Source organism: Mastomys coucha, unplaced genomic scaffold (genome assembly GCF_008632895.1).
Source record: "Mastomys coucha isolate ucsf_1 unplaced genomic scaffold, UCSF_Mcou_1 pScaffold21, whole genome shotgun sequence".
Lineage (NCBI taxonomy): Eukaryota > Metazoa > Chordata > Mammalia > Rodentia > Muridae > Mastomys > Mastomys coucha.
Window position 1 is genome coordinate 23,335,617 of NW_022196904.1, and position 15,866 is coordinate 23,351,482.

Here is a 15,866-nt window from a genome sequence, read left to right on the forward strand (position 1 = left end):
GAGGAAAGGAGGAAGGAAGGAAGGGAGGGAGGGAGGGAGGGAGAAAGGGAGGGAGGGGGACAGCAAGGTGGCTCAGTGGGTAAAGGCGCCTGCTGCCAAGCCTGGCAACCTGAGTTTACCCCGAGGCTCGCATGGTGACAGAGAGCTGACAACCACATGCTAACCTTGACCACTGAGACAACTTTGCAGTTGCAAAGCCCTGTAATTCTATCTGGGAACACTAAAAATAATGGTATAAACTTAATGTCTATCTATCTGCTACAAAATGATAAGCCCCCAAAAAGTTCCAAGTAGCTGGCGTCAGTCAGAAAAGGTGACACACACTGTGACCTCATTTATATTAAGTGTATGGGATGGACAAACCATTCCAGGTCAGTGGCTCACTAGACTGGTTGGAGTCAGGAGATGTCATTAGGGACATGTTTCTCTTAGCAGGAATAAAAATGGTCTAGCATTGTATTATGGTGATTTACAACCTGTATATATATATATATTTTATTTTATTAATTTTTTCCCAATGCAATTAACATTTATTTGTAAGTTTTCCCAAACAGGTCAGCTGGGGTCCGGTGTGGCTGCCTGGACGTATCCCTGTGGTTCTGGGGTTTGCCAGTCTTTCCCCAGGGCCTTCTGGGTCTAGAAGTCCTCATGGAGCCTGGGAAGGGTCAGACTCAGAAGAGCTGCCCTGTGACAGGACAGGATTCGTACAGAGGGGGGGAAGGCTGCACACATCCTGGAACCTGCTGGGTCTATGAGCACAGCAGAAGGAGCACAGAGGTGAGAGGAGAGAACACAGGATCTTACTACACAGTCCAGGCAGGACTGGGACTTGCTATATAGAGCAGACTGGCCTGAAACTCACAAAAATATGCCTGCCTCTGCCTCCCTATTGCTAGGAGTAAAGATGTGCACTACCATACCTGGCTTACCTTTTAAAAAAAATAAATTATATTTTTGTTGTGGTGTATTGTCTGAAGTTGTGTCTCTGTATATTCCATTGTTAATTCTGTGCTGGCAGAGAGCTAAATGCTGGCAGGATTCTGTTATTGGGTTTTCTATTTTGTAAATATTCGTTCTTACCCATTTGCTTAGGGCAATCTGATTGCCTGTAATAAAGATTTGACAGCCAATAGCGGGGCAGGAAGTGGAGGGTGGATCTTCCAGGAGAGGGGTTCTGGGAAAAGAAATGAGACTCAGAAGATTCAGCAAGTGGACTTGGAGGTGGACACGGAGGGACCAGAGCGGAGGGTAGAGCTAGCCACGTGGTGAGACATAGTGCTGGGTTAGCTGGGGGGCTGCCCTGGGTGAAAGGCCTATGCTTTAAATAAAATATTAAAAAGCCTCTGAATCATTATTTATATCACCCGACAGTCTGAGGTAGCCACACTATCATACTGTAAGTGGTAAGTGGGTAAATATACATTTAGTTATCTTAAACTGTTAAAAAAAAAATTCTGGTGGCTTGTAAGATGGCTCAGCAGGTAAGAGCACCGACTGCTCTTCCGAAGGTCCTGAGTTCAAATCCCAGCAACCACATGGTGGCTCACAACCATCTGTAATGAGATCTGATGTCCTCTTCTAGTGGTCTGAAGACAGCTACAGTGTACTTATGCATAATAATAAATAAAAATCTTTAAAAAAAATTTCCAGAGGGCAGTGCGCCTTTAATCCCAGCACTTGGGAAACAGAGGCAGGTGTATTTCTGAGTTCGAGGCCAGCCTAGTCTACAGAATGAGTTCCAGGACAGCCAGGGCTACACAGAGAAACCCTGTCTCGAAAAACCAAAAAACAAACAAACAAACAAATAAAAAATTCCTAGTTTTGCATACATACACACACACACACACACACAGAAAACAAGGCCGGGCAGTGGTGGTGCATGCCTTTTAATGGTGGCACTTGGGAGGCAGAGGCAGGCGGACTTCTGAGTTCAAGGCCAGCCTGGTCTACAGAGTGAGTTCCAGAACAGCCAGGCCTATATAGAGACAGAAAACAAAAGAATGATTTAAAATATGACTAAATTGACTTTTTAAAAATATGACTAAAAGCCATTATCTTTTTTATTTTAATTATTACGTGTGTGTGGGGGGCACACAGTGGAGGAGCACAGAGAGGTATCTGGTCACCTGTAGCTGGAGTTGCAGGCAGTTCGGAGCTGCCTAATGTTGAGTGCTGGGAACCACACTCAGGTCCTCTACAAGGACAGCGTGCGCCCCTAACCCCTCAGCAACCTCTCCAGCTCTGATTATGGTCTTAAAATGTTATTTTAAACTAAGAAGAATCAGGCTACCATACAGAAAATACTGATTTCATGCCTAGAGCAGGAAATGTTCAAAATGAATAACTGGTCCTAACACAAGTACTAGAAATTATAAGACTCTTGGGGGTATGTCAAAGGACTCAGAGACCACCTGGAAGGGTTACCAAAGGTAAGGAATGTGAACTTCAAGTAGAGAGTAATTGCAAAGACATGTTAAAATCAGTGAGTATAGAATGGTAATACAAGCAAGGCCTTACTAAGAGATGCCAGAGGGTGGCTGGAGAGATGTCACAGTGGTTAAGAGCATGTGCTTCTCTGACAAAGGACTCAGGTTCAGTTCCCAGGGCCTGCACCAGATGGCTACAACCACCTGTAACTAACTCCAGTTCTACCGGCTTGGACACCCACCTCAGGCCCCTGCAGGCATTTACAGACATAGTGTACACAAAGACAGTTAGATGCACATAAATAAAAGTAATTTCTGCTGTGCCATGGTGCACACACCTTTAATCCTAGCACTTGGGAGGCAGAGACAGGCAGGCTGTAGAGTCTGGTCTATAGAGTGAATTCCAGGACAGAAAAAATCCTGCTTCAGAGAAGAGGCAGGGTATTTGTATTTTATGTGTATGGGTATTTTGTCTGCATGTATATTTGTGCATCCTATGTGTGCAGTATCCTTGTATCCTCTGGAATGGAAGTTACAGGCAGTTGCTAGCTATGTAGCAGCTGGAAACCCAGCGTGGGTTCTCTGCAAGAGCAACAAGTGGCCTTCCTCACTAAGCCGCCTCCCCAGCCTGGATTATCAGTCTTGAACTGAGCAAACCAAGACATGAAACTAGGAAGGCAATGAAAGACAAAGAAGATTGCTGGAGCCTGGAAGAGGGTGGCATAAGGGGACAAGTCGGAGAGTCTCCACTTCCAGTTGTCAGGGTTCTTGTAAACAGAACAAAGCTGGAGGTGATGCAAGTGACCAGTTTGAGGCTGGCCTGGGCTACATGGCAAGACTATTTCTCAAGAAAAAAAAAAAAAAAACGAAAGAAAAAAAAGTGACTGTCACTGTCATTTCTTCTGTTATTATAACTGAAGTCTTTTCCTAAAGAAAACAATTCTCTCATCAATTTTTAAAATTAAGGACAGTTGGGGCTGGAGAGATGGCTCAGTGGTTAAGAGCACCAACTGCTCTTCCAAAGGTCCTGAGTTCAAATCCCAGCAACCACATGGTGGCTCACAACCATCTGTAACAAGAGATCTGACTTCCTCTTCTGGAGAGTCTGAAGACAGCTACATTGTATACATATAATAAATAAATAAAATCTTTAAAAAAAAAATTAAGGACAGTTTATATAAAAAAGAGGGAATTTTTTTCCTTTTATAGGATTAAGAGACATTAAATTGATTCCATAGGACTCTCTTTTACAAGCATCATCATCATCATCATTCACATTTTTTCAAGACAGGCTTACTCTGTGTAGTCCTGGCTGTCCTGAAACTCACTCTGGAGACCGGGCTGGCCTTGAACCTACAGAGATCTGCCTGCCTCTGCCTCCCCAGTGCTGAGATTAAAGGTGTACACCACCATGCCCAATTACAAGATAAAGCTTTCTCAAAAATCTACAGTAAAAATATCAATTCATTTTAACTGAAGATTTCCTTGCCTCTCTTTCACATTATTCCTGCTTGCTTCAAGTGCTGATGTGGTTTTATGTTTGTTTTGTTTTTCTTTCTCTTCAAAGCCCTAACACCTCTTTCCAGTCTCTCAGCTGAGACAGGCTGGGCTTCCTGCAGTCTAGTCACCATCAAGTGTGAAGAGAGTTTACAAGCTCCCACCAGCACAGCCTGTCTCTTGCTCAGTTAATTTCTCTTCTTCCTCCCTCCCCTGTTCCTCTTCCTCTTCTTCCTCTTCCACCCTCCCCTCCTCCTCCTCTTCCTCCCCTCTCCTCCTTCTCTTCCTCCCCTTCTTCTTCTTCTTCCTCCTCTTCCTCCCCTCTCCCTCCTTTTCTTCCTCTCCCTCCTTCCCCTCCTCCTTTTCGTCTTCCTCCTCCTCTTCTCCTCTCCTAGTGTGAACATCTCCCAAGCTAAGACACACTCTGCCCTCTGATCCTATGTACTCTGACTACATAAGGGCATACATTTATCTCCCTCATTCCTGCTTAGTTCTCTGAGAATTTCCTCCAGTGTATTTTAATCATATTTACTTTTTTTGGTGTATGTGTATTATATGGGGGTGGATTTATTAAGAGCTGTCTGAATTTGATCTCTTCAGGTTTTTTTCTCTTATTCTCCTTGGCTCCATAATCCACAGAACTTCTTTCCAAGACACCAGTGAATTATATGTTGCTAAATTCAGTGCATCATCTTTCTTAGTCTTCAAAACCCTCTCTATATATTGACACCATTTTCATTAAAATAGACGTGTTCCTGTGTCAAGGATAACACCACATTGACCTAGTTTCCTCTGACTGTTCTAGCTAGTCTCTGTCAGCCATTTTTACTGATTCTCCACTACTTGTCAGATGTCATGTTAGAGTGACCCCCAGTCTTTCACCTCTATCTTTTCTGTCTTAAGTGTTCTCATTCATTCTTCTGTTTTCAGTATCATTTATGATGATAATGTCCCATCCCAGGTCTTCTGAATGTCACACTTATATATTACAACTGCCAATGTGACATTTCAATTTGAACAAACATATCACACTGTACATACTATATCCCAAACCAGAATTTTGTTTTCTCCTCAAGTAAGATCCCCCTCCATTTTCAAGAATTGAGCTCTTAGCTAGACGGTGATGGCACATATCTATAATCCCAGTACTTGGGAGTCAGAGGCAGGCAGATCTCTGAGTTCTAGGCCAGCCTGATCTACAGAGCGAGTTCTGGGGCAGCCAGGGCTACACTGAGAAAGCCTGTCTCAAATAACAAACAAAACAACCAAAAAAGAATTGAATTCTTAACTTATATTTGCAGTATATGAATAAACACTGTGCCATCTTGTTACAGTCACAAGCTGGCTCTGTTCGCGCAGCCACCTTGTGGCTCTGTTTTACGCTGTATTGAGTGTATCTCTTGTCACTCACTACTGCTGGTCCAGATCTCCAACATATTTCCCTTGGACTATTCTAAGACTTTCCTAATTGGTCTTTCTGCCTCACGCCTACCCTACTTCATTCCTTTTCCAGCTGTCACTAGAGCAGCGAAAGCTGCCATTGAGCAGATATATTATTATTCACATGTTCAAAATACCTCCCATCGCACTCAAGGTACTGTGGTCTACAAAGCCCAACTTCCTCTGCTCCCCACTCCCCCACTGGTCTTCCCCCCTCCTTGGCTGTTTCAGCCACTGCCAGTGTGTTCATCAGAGCAGGCAAGAAAACCTTGACAGCTGCATTCTTCCTGTATGGAATAACCCTTCCTTGGTTGTACTCGAACCTCACTGCATTCCTTCCATCATCTATGGCTCTTTTTCTATGTCTTCCCTGGCCCTCTGTCTAGAGTCTAGACTCTACTTCCCATCTCTAATTCTAAATAGCCTCCTATTTTGACTTTTTACCCTTCAGCATCTGATATAGTTCATATTTACTTACTTTGTTTATTATCTGGTCCTCGACAACATTAGCATCGTGATAGCTGGGGGGAGAGGGTTGCTTCTTTTGTCCGCTGCTATATCCCATGCACCAACCACTGACTGATATATGTCCAACATTCAATAAATATCGAGTTTATAAAAGGTTCCTCAGCGCAGGAAGAACTCTGAAAAATGAGAGCTGAAAACAGAGCACCACCTTAGAAGACAAATTGCAAAAAAGATCTTTATTTAAATGCTTGATTTGGGTAACAAGTACTGCTGTTGTACCATGAAACCTTCATGAACCCCAAAAGACCACCCAGGAGCCTAATCTAATGCAATTGCATTAGAGTCTCGAGCTTGAACTCCCTGCCAACCCCGACACAGTAGGAAAGTAGAGCCCTGAACCTAGTTTCAGGCAAGCATTTATAGAGAAAAGAAGGGGTATCTAGCTTGGTACACATCTGACTGGGGTAGAGGGCAACTGCGGTCTCTAACATAACTGGCTGGTGCTGGGAGCTAAACCATAAACTTAACTTCTTTGTTTCTCCTAATGGTGGTTGTTAGGAAGTGAAATGTCAAGGGCAGCCTTGGAACCTGGAGGTGCAGATTTATTGGGGAAGAACCTAGAATCTGGTGCTAGATGCAGGTTTTGTTGGGGGGTAACCTGGAAACTGGTAGACACAGGTCTTGTTGGGGGTAGCCTGGAAACTGATGGCCTGTTAGTAAACTTGAAGTTCAACCTTAGGTCAGGTTCTCTAAGATGGAGTCTGAACCCAAAAGATTTGGTCTCTCACTGCAACCTCAATTTTATTTTATAACTGTGAAGGTAAAAACTACTGTTACAGTATTCATTGTTATCTAGGGTGTATCTCTACTCCAATGACTTAACTATTGATGCATTGATTATTGCAGTAATATTGTAGGATGTTAGCGGGGCATGGTAGCATACACCTTTAATCCCAGCACTTGGGAGGCAGAGGCAGGCAATTTCTGAGTTCGAGGCCAGCCTGGTCTATAGAGTGAGTTCCAGGACAGCCAGGGCTACACAGAGAAACCCTGTCTCAAAAAACAAAACAAACAATAAAATATTGTATGATGTTAAAAACAAAAAAATATTGTAGGATGTTACAACTTTGCATTGGAAACACGTATTTAGATTTTGGGAGGTTTTAATAAGGATATGTTTGTTAACATATCAATTCCACCTCTAAAAACCACCAGAAGGGAGGGAAGAAACAAGGGGAGGTACAAGGGAGGAAACGGGGTACACCACAGCATTGCCAAACAGCTTCTCACGAACTTGGTTTGTAACTTCAAGAGGTTGAAAAAAGAAATTATTCAGGATATATACATATATATAATATATATATATGTTTAAATGGTATACATTTGTCATTTGTAATTGTTGATGTCAATATGTTAACCCTATCAATTGTTAAATAAGAGCTGTAAGTTACAGAACTGTATATATGATATTACTGCTCTTTTAAGCTGCCATGCTCTTTATATGAGCACATAAATGCATGTGTTCATACTCACAACGAGTGTAAAGAAGTAAATTTGTCAGGAGCTGCATGACTAGAACTGAATAATTTTTAGTCTTTGGGTTTTTCTGTATCTTGCTATTTGGGGAATGGAGCTGGGCAGCAAAGCAAATGATTTCGCCTGACACGTCCACAAGACAGTTATCAATACACGAAAGCAGTCAAGTGCTGGGGAAACTCATGTTTCGTATAAAAATACTTTCAATTACTATAAACGTCTAGAGGTAGCACTTCTTCAAACATGGTCTTCACACATCTCCACACAATCCTCCTACCTGCCTAACTTCCACCCACAGAGTTTTTCATTCATTCACTCATTCATTATCTCAGCCATCACATGTGCACCCATGTTCGTAAAGGCACATAAAGGATGACGAGCAAATTACAGTCACATCACGGCTGCTGCTGCCGCTGCTGCTACTGCAAACCGCCAGCATCCTGTCCTCCATCCACACTCGCGCCGGCTCTACAGGGCCCCGGCTTCCACCCAGCACAAAGAGTCCTGGCCTCCGAGCTCGCGGCTTCCGGGACTCACCGCTGAGCCGGGCTACCGGTCTAGATCCCACACCCCGACGCCGCCCAAAGCGCACAGCCCCCGGGCTACGGCAGGGCGCGGCTGAGCTGGGAAAGAAGATCCACAAACCTGGGTCCGTTAGACGCAGGGTAGCACTTCCCAGAGGGCCCCGCGGCTCGCCGGGCGGGTCTGGCCTTCGGTGTGCGAGCCGGGAGAGTGGCCACGGCTCGGGTACGGGAGCTGCGCTGCGGCAGGGGGATCGGCTTGGGCCTGGCCGGGTTTTGTAGCAGCGGCTTCCCGGCGGCCTGGCGTTCACAGCCTGGGGGTGCAACTTGCAACTGAGAAGAATCCGAAAGGATCCGTTGCTTTCTTGCTTTGAACTACATTTCCCAGAGCCCTTCGCGGCCCGAGACCTGTGCTTACCCAAATGAAAAACTGGCCCTTGGCTCTGAGAATCTCAGAGTTAGGGAAGGATTCTGAGCTAGGAAGGAAGCACGGCTGAGTTTGTTTAGCTTCCTTGGATCAGGGCTGTCCCCGGAGCATCCCATCACCCCTTTATGATGGGATGGTCCTCCGGAGTCACAAACTCTTGGTAGCTAGCAGAAGGTGGAGTTACCTGAATATGCGTGTAGGAGAACTAGACTATGGGCTCAGGGTGTGGCGTTTATGGAGACCTTGAAGTTCAGTGACGTTTAAGACTGAATTTGCAATCACTTCTGTGATCATGGTTGTATGTACTCTACAGCGTTTCATTGCGATCCTCCAATTTTGTCAGACACATGCTTTTGTCTATACTCCGTAGACTCCTTGTTCTGACCCACAGTGTTACTGGACTAATAACGTAGGATTGTAAACACCATAGCTGGGTAATGTCTACGTACTAACTAGATCCTAAGGAAACGGAGCCATTTACTAGTCAGCTAGACCCTTGAACCAGTCAGCCACTCTCTCTCCATCCTTCCCTTCCGTCCTCACACCTTTCGTTATCTAATAATCTAATTGCAAATGGTATTGGGCAACTTTTCAGCTGCTTGCTAGACAATACACATGTTCTTTGGAGAAACGTCTATACAAAATCTGTGCTCGTTTTTAAATTTTGCTTTTGATTGTCTTATTAGCTAGAGTTTTTCATTTATTTCAATCCCTAGTAGGAATTGGGAATGTAGCCTAGGCGGTAGAGTGCTTGCTTTGTGTGCATAAGACCCTGAGATCCAACAAAACAAAGACAATCACCACTGGGGAGGGGACGTTATTAGATATATGTTTTACAAGTACTTTCCACCCATGCTGTAGGAGTAATTTGCCCTTTTATTTTCCTGACAATACTCTTTAATAAGCAAGGTTGTTGGGTTTTTTAAAGATTTATTTATTTATTTTATGTATATGAGTACAGTGTAGTTGTGAGCCTTCATGTAGTTGTTAGGACCTCTCCTCGCTCCGGTCGGCCCCACTCATTCTGGTCAACTCGGCCTGCTCACTCAAGCCCAAAGATTTATTTATTATTATACATAAGTACACTGTAGCTGTCCTCAGACACACCAGAAGAGGGCATCCGATCTCATTACAGATGGTTGTGAGCCACCATGTGGTGGCTGGGATCTGAACTCAGGACCTCCGGAAGAGTAGTCGGTGCTCTTACCTGCTGAGTCATCTCACCAGCCCCAGAGTTGTTTTGTTTTGTTTTTAAGGTTTATTTATTTCTACTTCATGTGTTTTGAGCATTTTGCCTGCAGTTCATGCATGCAGTACACAGAGAGACCTGAAGGGGGCATCCGATTCCCTGAAACTGGAGTGGCCTGTGCTTGTGAGCCACTCCCTGAGAGTTCTGGGAATGAAGTACGGGTCCTCTTCAAGAGCAACAAATACTCTTGATTCCTAAGCTGTCTCTCCAGTCCCTGCTTTAGAGAGCGTGGCGTACACAGTTCCTTTATCATAGCATTTAAGCAACACTATTTTATTTCACACAGAGTATAGAACACTAAGCAGTACTTTGTTTCTCTTTTCCTTTTGTAATATTGTTGCTGTCAACTAAACTTCTTGAATTTGCCATCGCTTGCTTGACATGTAGACCAGACCGGCCTCAAGCTCAGAGAAGCCGGCCTGCTTCTGTTTCACAGGCCCACTCCCACCCTTTAACTTTTATTTTCTGTCTATCCCAGCACCACAGATAGCTTCTCCCATACCGTGTTGGTTTCTTATCAGACACCACAGAGGAGAATTCCATACACAAACACGTATCCATTATTCTAATCCTTCAACGTTTGTCCGACTCAATCTTACACTCTCCACTAATCTGTTCCTATCACAGCACATTTAAACATCATATATACTGTGAACACAAGCACGGAAACATTTGCCTAACCCAGCACATCATGTATTCCACAGTTACACTCAGAGAAAAGCGTATGCACGTACACACTCAGAGAGTTAGGTGTTATTCTCAAAATCGTGAAATTTTTCCTGAAGAAAAATGCTATGTGTTTGAATGAAGTACAGAGTCAGATGAAAACACTATGGAGGACATGGCTGAGTAGCAGAGTGCTTGCGTGGCATGCTTGACGACCTGGGTTCCATCCCACAAAAAGATCAGTGAAGGGACTAGAGAAAAGGCTCAGCAATTAAGAGCACGCTGGGAACCTACGCCCTCCTCTGGCCTCTCCTGGCAACCAGGCATGCTCATTGTATGCGTACAAAGATGTCGGCAAAAATACTCATACACATAAAAAGTAAAAATAATTAGATATATTTTCAGTTTATTTTATTTTATGTACATGGGTGTGTCTTTATTCACGTGGTTTGGCGGTGAGTAGAGACTTTGGAACTTGTCAGTCCCGCTGAACTCCGTGGTGCTTTGGTCTTTACTGTCCGGACTACATTTCCCAATGGCCCCAGCTCCCCGGGAGCTGGGCCGTCGCCTCTTTGTGTCCTCCGGGAGCCCAGGCAACAGAGGAGCTTCTTTCCCTTCCCCCTCCTACCTGGAGGCTAGATTCTCCAACTTAAGGGCAGCGGGTGTGGCAGCTGGAGTGGAGGAGATTCCAGAGCCTTCAGAGAAGAAGGGAAGTGTCCGGGGAGTGGCCTGCGTGTCTCTTGGACTCTGGTCGTCCGGCCTACTGGGCGTCCCTGGGAGTAAGAAGTGGTTGGTACAGTTCTGTCACCCGATGTGCGAGTGAATCTATGTCTGGTAACTTTCCCTTTCCCCCTTGTGCACAGTCGTGGAGCCTCAATGTGACTAGGATGTAAGACCGTTGTTAGTGATGCCAGCCTGTGGCACCAGAGCGTCTGAGATGTGGAGATTTGGAGCTGTAGGAGAGGGTGAACATCCATGGCCTTTCACTGTGGCATGTGTGTGACAGTGGCTGGCAATGTCGTCTTTTAGACTTTGGGTATGTGAGTGTCCTGAAACTGTCACCCAGTGTCTTCTCTTTTCTTTCAGATTTATTTATCTAATATATGTGAGTACACTGTAGCTGTCTTCAGACACACCAGAAGAGGGAATCAGATCTCATTACAGATGGGGTTGCTGGGATTTGAACTCTAGACCTCCGGAAGAGCAATCAGTGCTCTTAACCACTGAGCCATCTCTCCAGCTCCACCCAGTGGGTTTTCAAGAAAGCCAAGTTTTGGACTCACTCTTCTATTGGAGAGAAGTATGGTTGGCTAAGTTTATTTAATCTTAGTGACTTATTTATTCGAGGTGTATCTTTATCTAAACAATCACTCATCTCCGTAAGCTCTGTAAATTTGCTGCCTGAGAAATAAATTGGAAATGACTTAAGCATGGATTATATTGTAGCAAGCAAGTTGCTATGTCTCTGCCAACTCTGTTTACAGAAGGGAAGGTTGCAACAGGAGGAAGAAACGTAAGATGGTAGGTAATGTGGATTCTGAGAGGAACGCCAAGTTTGCTGTGTTCTTTTCCCATCCTCAGTTAGCCCGGATCACCATTTTGTAGGAGGAGCTGAGAGGAAGAATGGCTGTCAGACTTCATAAAGCCGTGCACCGGGTGAGCTGGTGTATTCTCTCTCCTTTAATTCCCTTCCCACCTTTCAAAGTAAGCTGACATTAACATCCCTGCTACTGAAGTGATTTGGGGTGTCCAGCCTGTGACTCCTAGCCCTGGCTCTCTCACTTGATTTTATCTTAATTTCTTTTGCTCTGTGTGAAAGTCATTCGGTCAGCTCACTACCTTAAATTTTTTAAAACATAATTTGTAGATTTTTGTCTTTCTTCAAAAGCGTGTGTGTGTTTATCTGTGTGTGTGCCACCTGTGTGCCACGGCCCACACATGCCAGAAGAGGGAGTCAGATCCTCTAGTGCTGAGGATACGGCACTCAATTCTGAGCCACCCGACCAGAATGCTGGAAACTGAATTTGGGTTCTCTGTAAGAGCATAGCAATGGTCTTAACTGTGAGCCACCTCCCAGGCCTATATACATTTGTGATGCCTGGTCTTACACATACTATGCCCTCTTCTTGGCATGCTATTCCCCCTTACTTAATATAAAGGCCAGCTTAATTCTAGATACTTTGCAGACATCATCATACATGTACAAATTCTAAGAACACTAGGAACCACAGATTTAGTTCTGGGCCCCTTCCTCTTTTATCTACACTGGCTGCTTTAGTAATTTCATCTTGTCTCATGGCTTAAAATACTCTCTGTGCATCTAAACCCTTTTTACTCCCCTTGGATACAGGGTCTGACTGCGTAGACCATGTAGGCCTTAAATTCACGATGTACCACCTGCTCCAGCCTCATGACTGCTGGCATTAAAGGTATAGGCACTCCACCCAGCTAGCTCTCATTCCCGAGCTTGACTTTCCTATATGCAGAGTGAGTGTGTTCCTGTGGTTGCAGAGTAGCTATCGCAAGAGCAAAGGTCTTCCAGCTGAGTGAAATCCGGGAGTGGGAGGTGGTGTGATCTGATGCTCCCTTGAGTAGGGTCTCTCTCGCTGTTGAGAATAAACAGAATGGGTTGAGGATGAAACAGGGCAGTAAACCAGGGAATTAAGGAGCTCTCACAGACTTCCTTATCTCCACTCCACAAGCTACCGTTCCACAGGGGAGCTGGGCCCGTTCTACCTGCAGACAGAGCTAGAACCAGACTACTTTCCACTGACCACACCACTTCCTTCCCATGTTGAACTGTCATCTCCCACGTGCATCGTGGCTACAGTCGACCAACTTGGCTCTCGGCTTTCAATCTGCTTCATCCCTGCTCTGACAGCATTAGGCTTCTTAAACTTGAAATTCTCCTGCCACACACCATGCCCAGCTGCCTGCAACATTTCCATCACTGTTGGTTGACTCTACATGTGGAAAGGCTAAGTCCATTATCATCATTTGTTATGGGACAAATTAATTGTGAATTTGGGATTTAAATGCTACATTTTTTAAAAAATGTAGCGCTGGCCAGGCAGTGGTGGCACACACCTTTAATCCCAGCACTTGGGAGGCAGAGGTGGGCGGATTTTTCTGAGTTCGAGGCCAGCCCGGTCCAGAACAACCAAGACTATACAGAGAAACCCTGTCTCAGAAAAAAAGAAAAAGAAGAAAAAAAATGCAGCACTGGTAATGAAACTCAGGGCCTTGAGCATGGGAGGCAAGTATTTTTGCCACTGAGCTGCCTGCGACCAACCTTGTGGTTATTTTTTGTTGATTGTAAAGGCGGAGGGTAAAGGCGAGAGGGACTGCTCTTGCAGAGGTTTCCAGTCCCCATGTCAGGCAGCTCACGACTGAAGCACTCCAGCTCTAAGGGATTTCTGACGCCCCCTTCTGGCCTCCACAGGTACCTGCACTCATGTCTACACACAGACACAATTAAAAATAAATCTTAAAAAAAAAAAAAAGAATGGGAAAGTATGTATGGCTTATTGTTGCTGTTGTTGCTGTTTGGGGTTTTTCACATGAAGAAATCTGGAGTGCAACTGAATCATAGCTTAGCTCCACATCTTTAAGAACTCTGCCCTGCCCCCTGGAGACAGAAGCAAAATTAGAAATGAAGCTTCCATTTCTGTACACAAAAACAATTGGCTCTGTCCAGTCTGTACACAGTTTTCAGAGCTGTGCCAAGTAACAGTGGGCCGTTCTCATCTCCTTGAGCTTCTTTTTTTTTCCTTAAGATTTATTTTATGGCCGGGCAGTGGTGGCGCACGCCATTAATCCCAGCACTTAGCAGGCAGATTTCTGAGTTCGAGGCCAGCCTGGCCTACAGAGTGAGTTCCAGGATAGCCAGAGCTATACAGAGAAACCCTGTCTCAAAAAAAAAAAAAAAAAAAAGATTTATTTTATGTATATGAGTATACTGTAGCTGTCTTCAGACACACCAGAAAAGGGCATCAGATCCCATTACAGATGGTTGTGAGCCACCATGTGGTTGCTGGGAATTGAACTCAGGTCCTCTGGAAGAGCAGCCATCTCTCCAGCGCTCCCCACCCCAAGCTTGAAATGTTCAACCCTTCATTTATTCATTCATTCATTGATTAATTCATTCAAATTGGTGAGTATCTCAATGCCTCGTGAGTGCCAGTACTTTTGCACCACTGGGAAGACAGCAGGGACCAAAGCAAATGCACTGTCCCGTGGTGTTACATTTCAGCCACTGGGGAAAGGGACACACAATAAATAAAGCAAGCAGAGGGCTGTGAATGGAGCTCCGTTGGTAGAGTATCTGCCTAGTGTGCACAAAACTCTGGACCCCAGGACCTCATAAACCAGGTGTGATAGTGCACACTTGTAATCCTAGCACTCTCAAGGTAGAGGCAGGAGAATCAAGAGCTCAGGGACACAGAGAATCTGAGGCTAGCCATTCAGGGATGCATGAAACCCTGTCTAAAAAAATAAAGTATAGAGCTGAGGATATAGTCACTGATAGAGCCCTTGCTTAGCCCATGCAAAGGCCTAGGCTCAAACCTCAGCATGCCCACTTCTGGTTTGAGGTTGGAGAGATAGCTCAGTAGTTAAGAGCACTTAGTGCTCTTGCAGAGGACTGGTGCTTGGTTCTCAGCACCCATGTGGTGGCTCACAACCATCTGTAACTCTAGTCCCAGGATATCCAACACCTTCTTTTGGCCTCTGAGGGTTCTACATGAACATGGTGTGCAGGCATGCATGCAAACAAAACATTCTCACACATAAAGCATATGTACATACATGTGTACATATGTACATTTGTACATACATACATACATACACACATACAGCAATGATAACTAGGGCAGTAGGGAATTGAGATAGGAGTACTGTTCACAATGATCTGAGAAATGCTGAGGCCCTGAGAAGGAACATGGCTTACATATTTGGGGATGTGGTATCGGGGAGCATCCTCATATTCCTATTCTATTGGATAGAAGAATGATTGTTGAAGCTGTTGCATGAATAGTGAAGTATTTTGTGCTGGGTGCTGAGTAAATAGGGTGAACATGGTGAGTCAGAAGTTATTTCCTTTTCTTCCTTTTACTTAAGGAGCTGGTGACCTTCAGAGATGTGGCAATAGATTTCTCCCAAGAGGAATGGGATTGCCTGAATTCTTCTCAAAGGCATTTGTACAGTCATGTGATGTTGGAGAACTATGGAATCCTGGTGTCTCTGGGTGAGTGTGCTGGCCAGTTTTATGTCAACTCAACACAAGCTAAAGTCATCTGAGAGAAGGAAGCCTCAATTAAGAATAAGATTGGGGGCTGGAGACATGGCTCAGCAGTTAAGAGCACCAGCTGCTCTTCCAGAGGTCCTGAGTTCAATTCCCAGCCACCACATGGTGGCTCACAGCCATCTGTCATAGGATCCGATGCCCTCTTCTGGTGTGTCTGAAGACAGCAACAGTATACTCATAAGAATAAGATAAATACATCTTTAAAAAGCAAATTAAAGAATAAGATTGGGCTGCAAGCAAGCCTGAAGGACACTTTGTTTCTTTCTTTCTTTCTTTCTTTCTTTCTTTCTTTCTTTCTTTCTTTTTTCTTTTCTTTTTGTTTTTTTTTTTT

General features: G+C 44.6%; 2 protein-coding genes and 1 long non-coding RNA gene across 5 annotated transcripts in view; 2 read left to right on the forward strand and 1 right to left on the reverse strand.

Moving 5' to 3' along the window:
- The window catches only part of LOC116101951 (zinc finger protein 569), a 23,626-nt gene extending 15,325 nt beyond the window's left edge, over nt 1-8,301 (reverse strand). The window contains exons 1-2 of one of the 3 annotated variants that reach the window (XM_031386016.1): nt 8,013-8,301; nt 5,842-6,021 (exon numbers count right to left, since the gene is read on the reverse strand). The gene's annotated coding sequence lies outside the window, so the exon portion shown is untranslated. Of the gene's footprint in view, nt 1-5,841; nt 6,022-7,755; nt 7,866-7,904 lie in introns of those variants that run through there. The other 2 variants (XM_031386017.1, XM_031386018.1) reach the window with 2 other exon arrangements.
- Nucleotides 1-15,866, forward strand: part of LOC116100330 — a 108,470-nt gene that overhangs the window by 41,347 nt on the left and 51,257 nt on the right. The window lies entirely within an intron of this gene.
- LOC116101959 lies at nt 10,787-13,361 on the forward strand. The gene is made up of 3 exons (XR_004122957.1): nt 10,787-11,886; nt 12,581-12,659; nt 12,933-13,361. It is a non-coding gene; the product is annotated as an uncharacterized LOC116101959 (long non-coding RNA).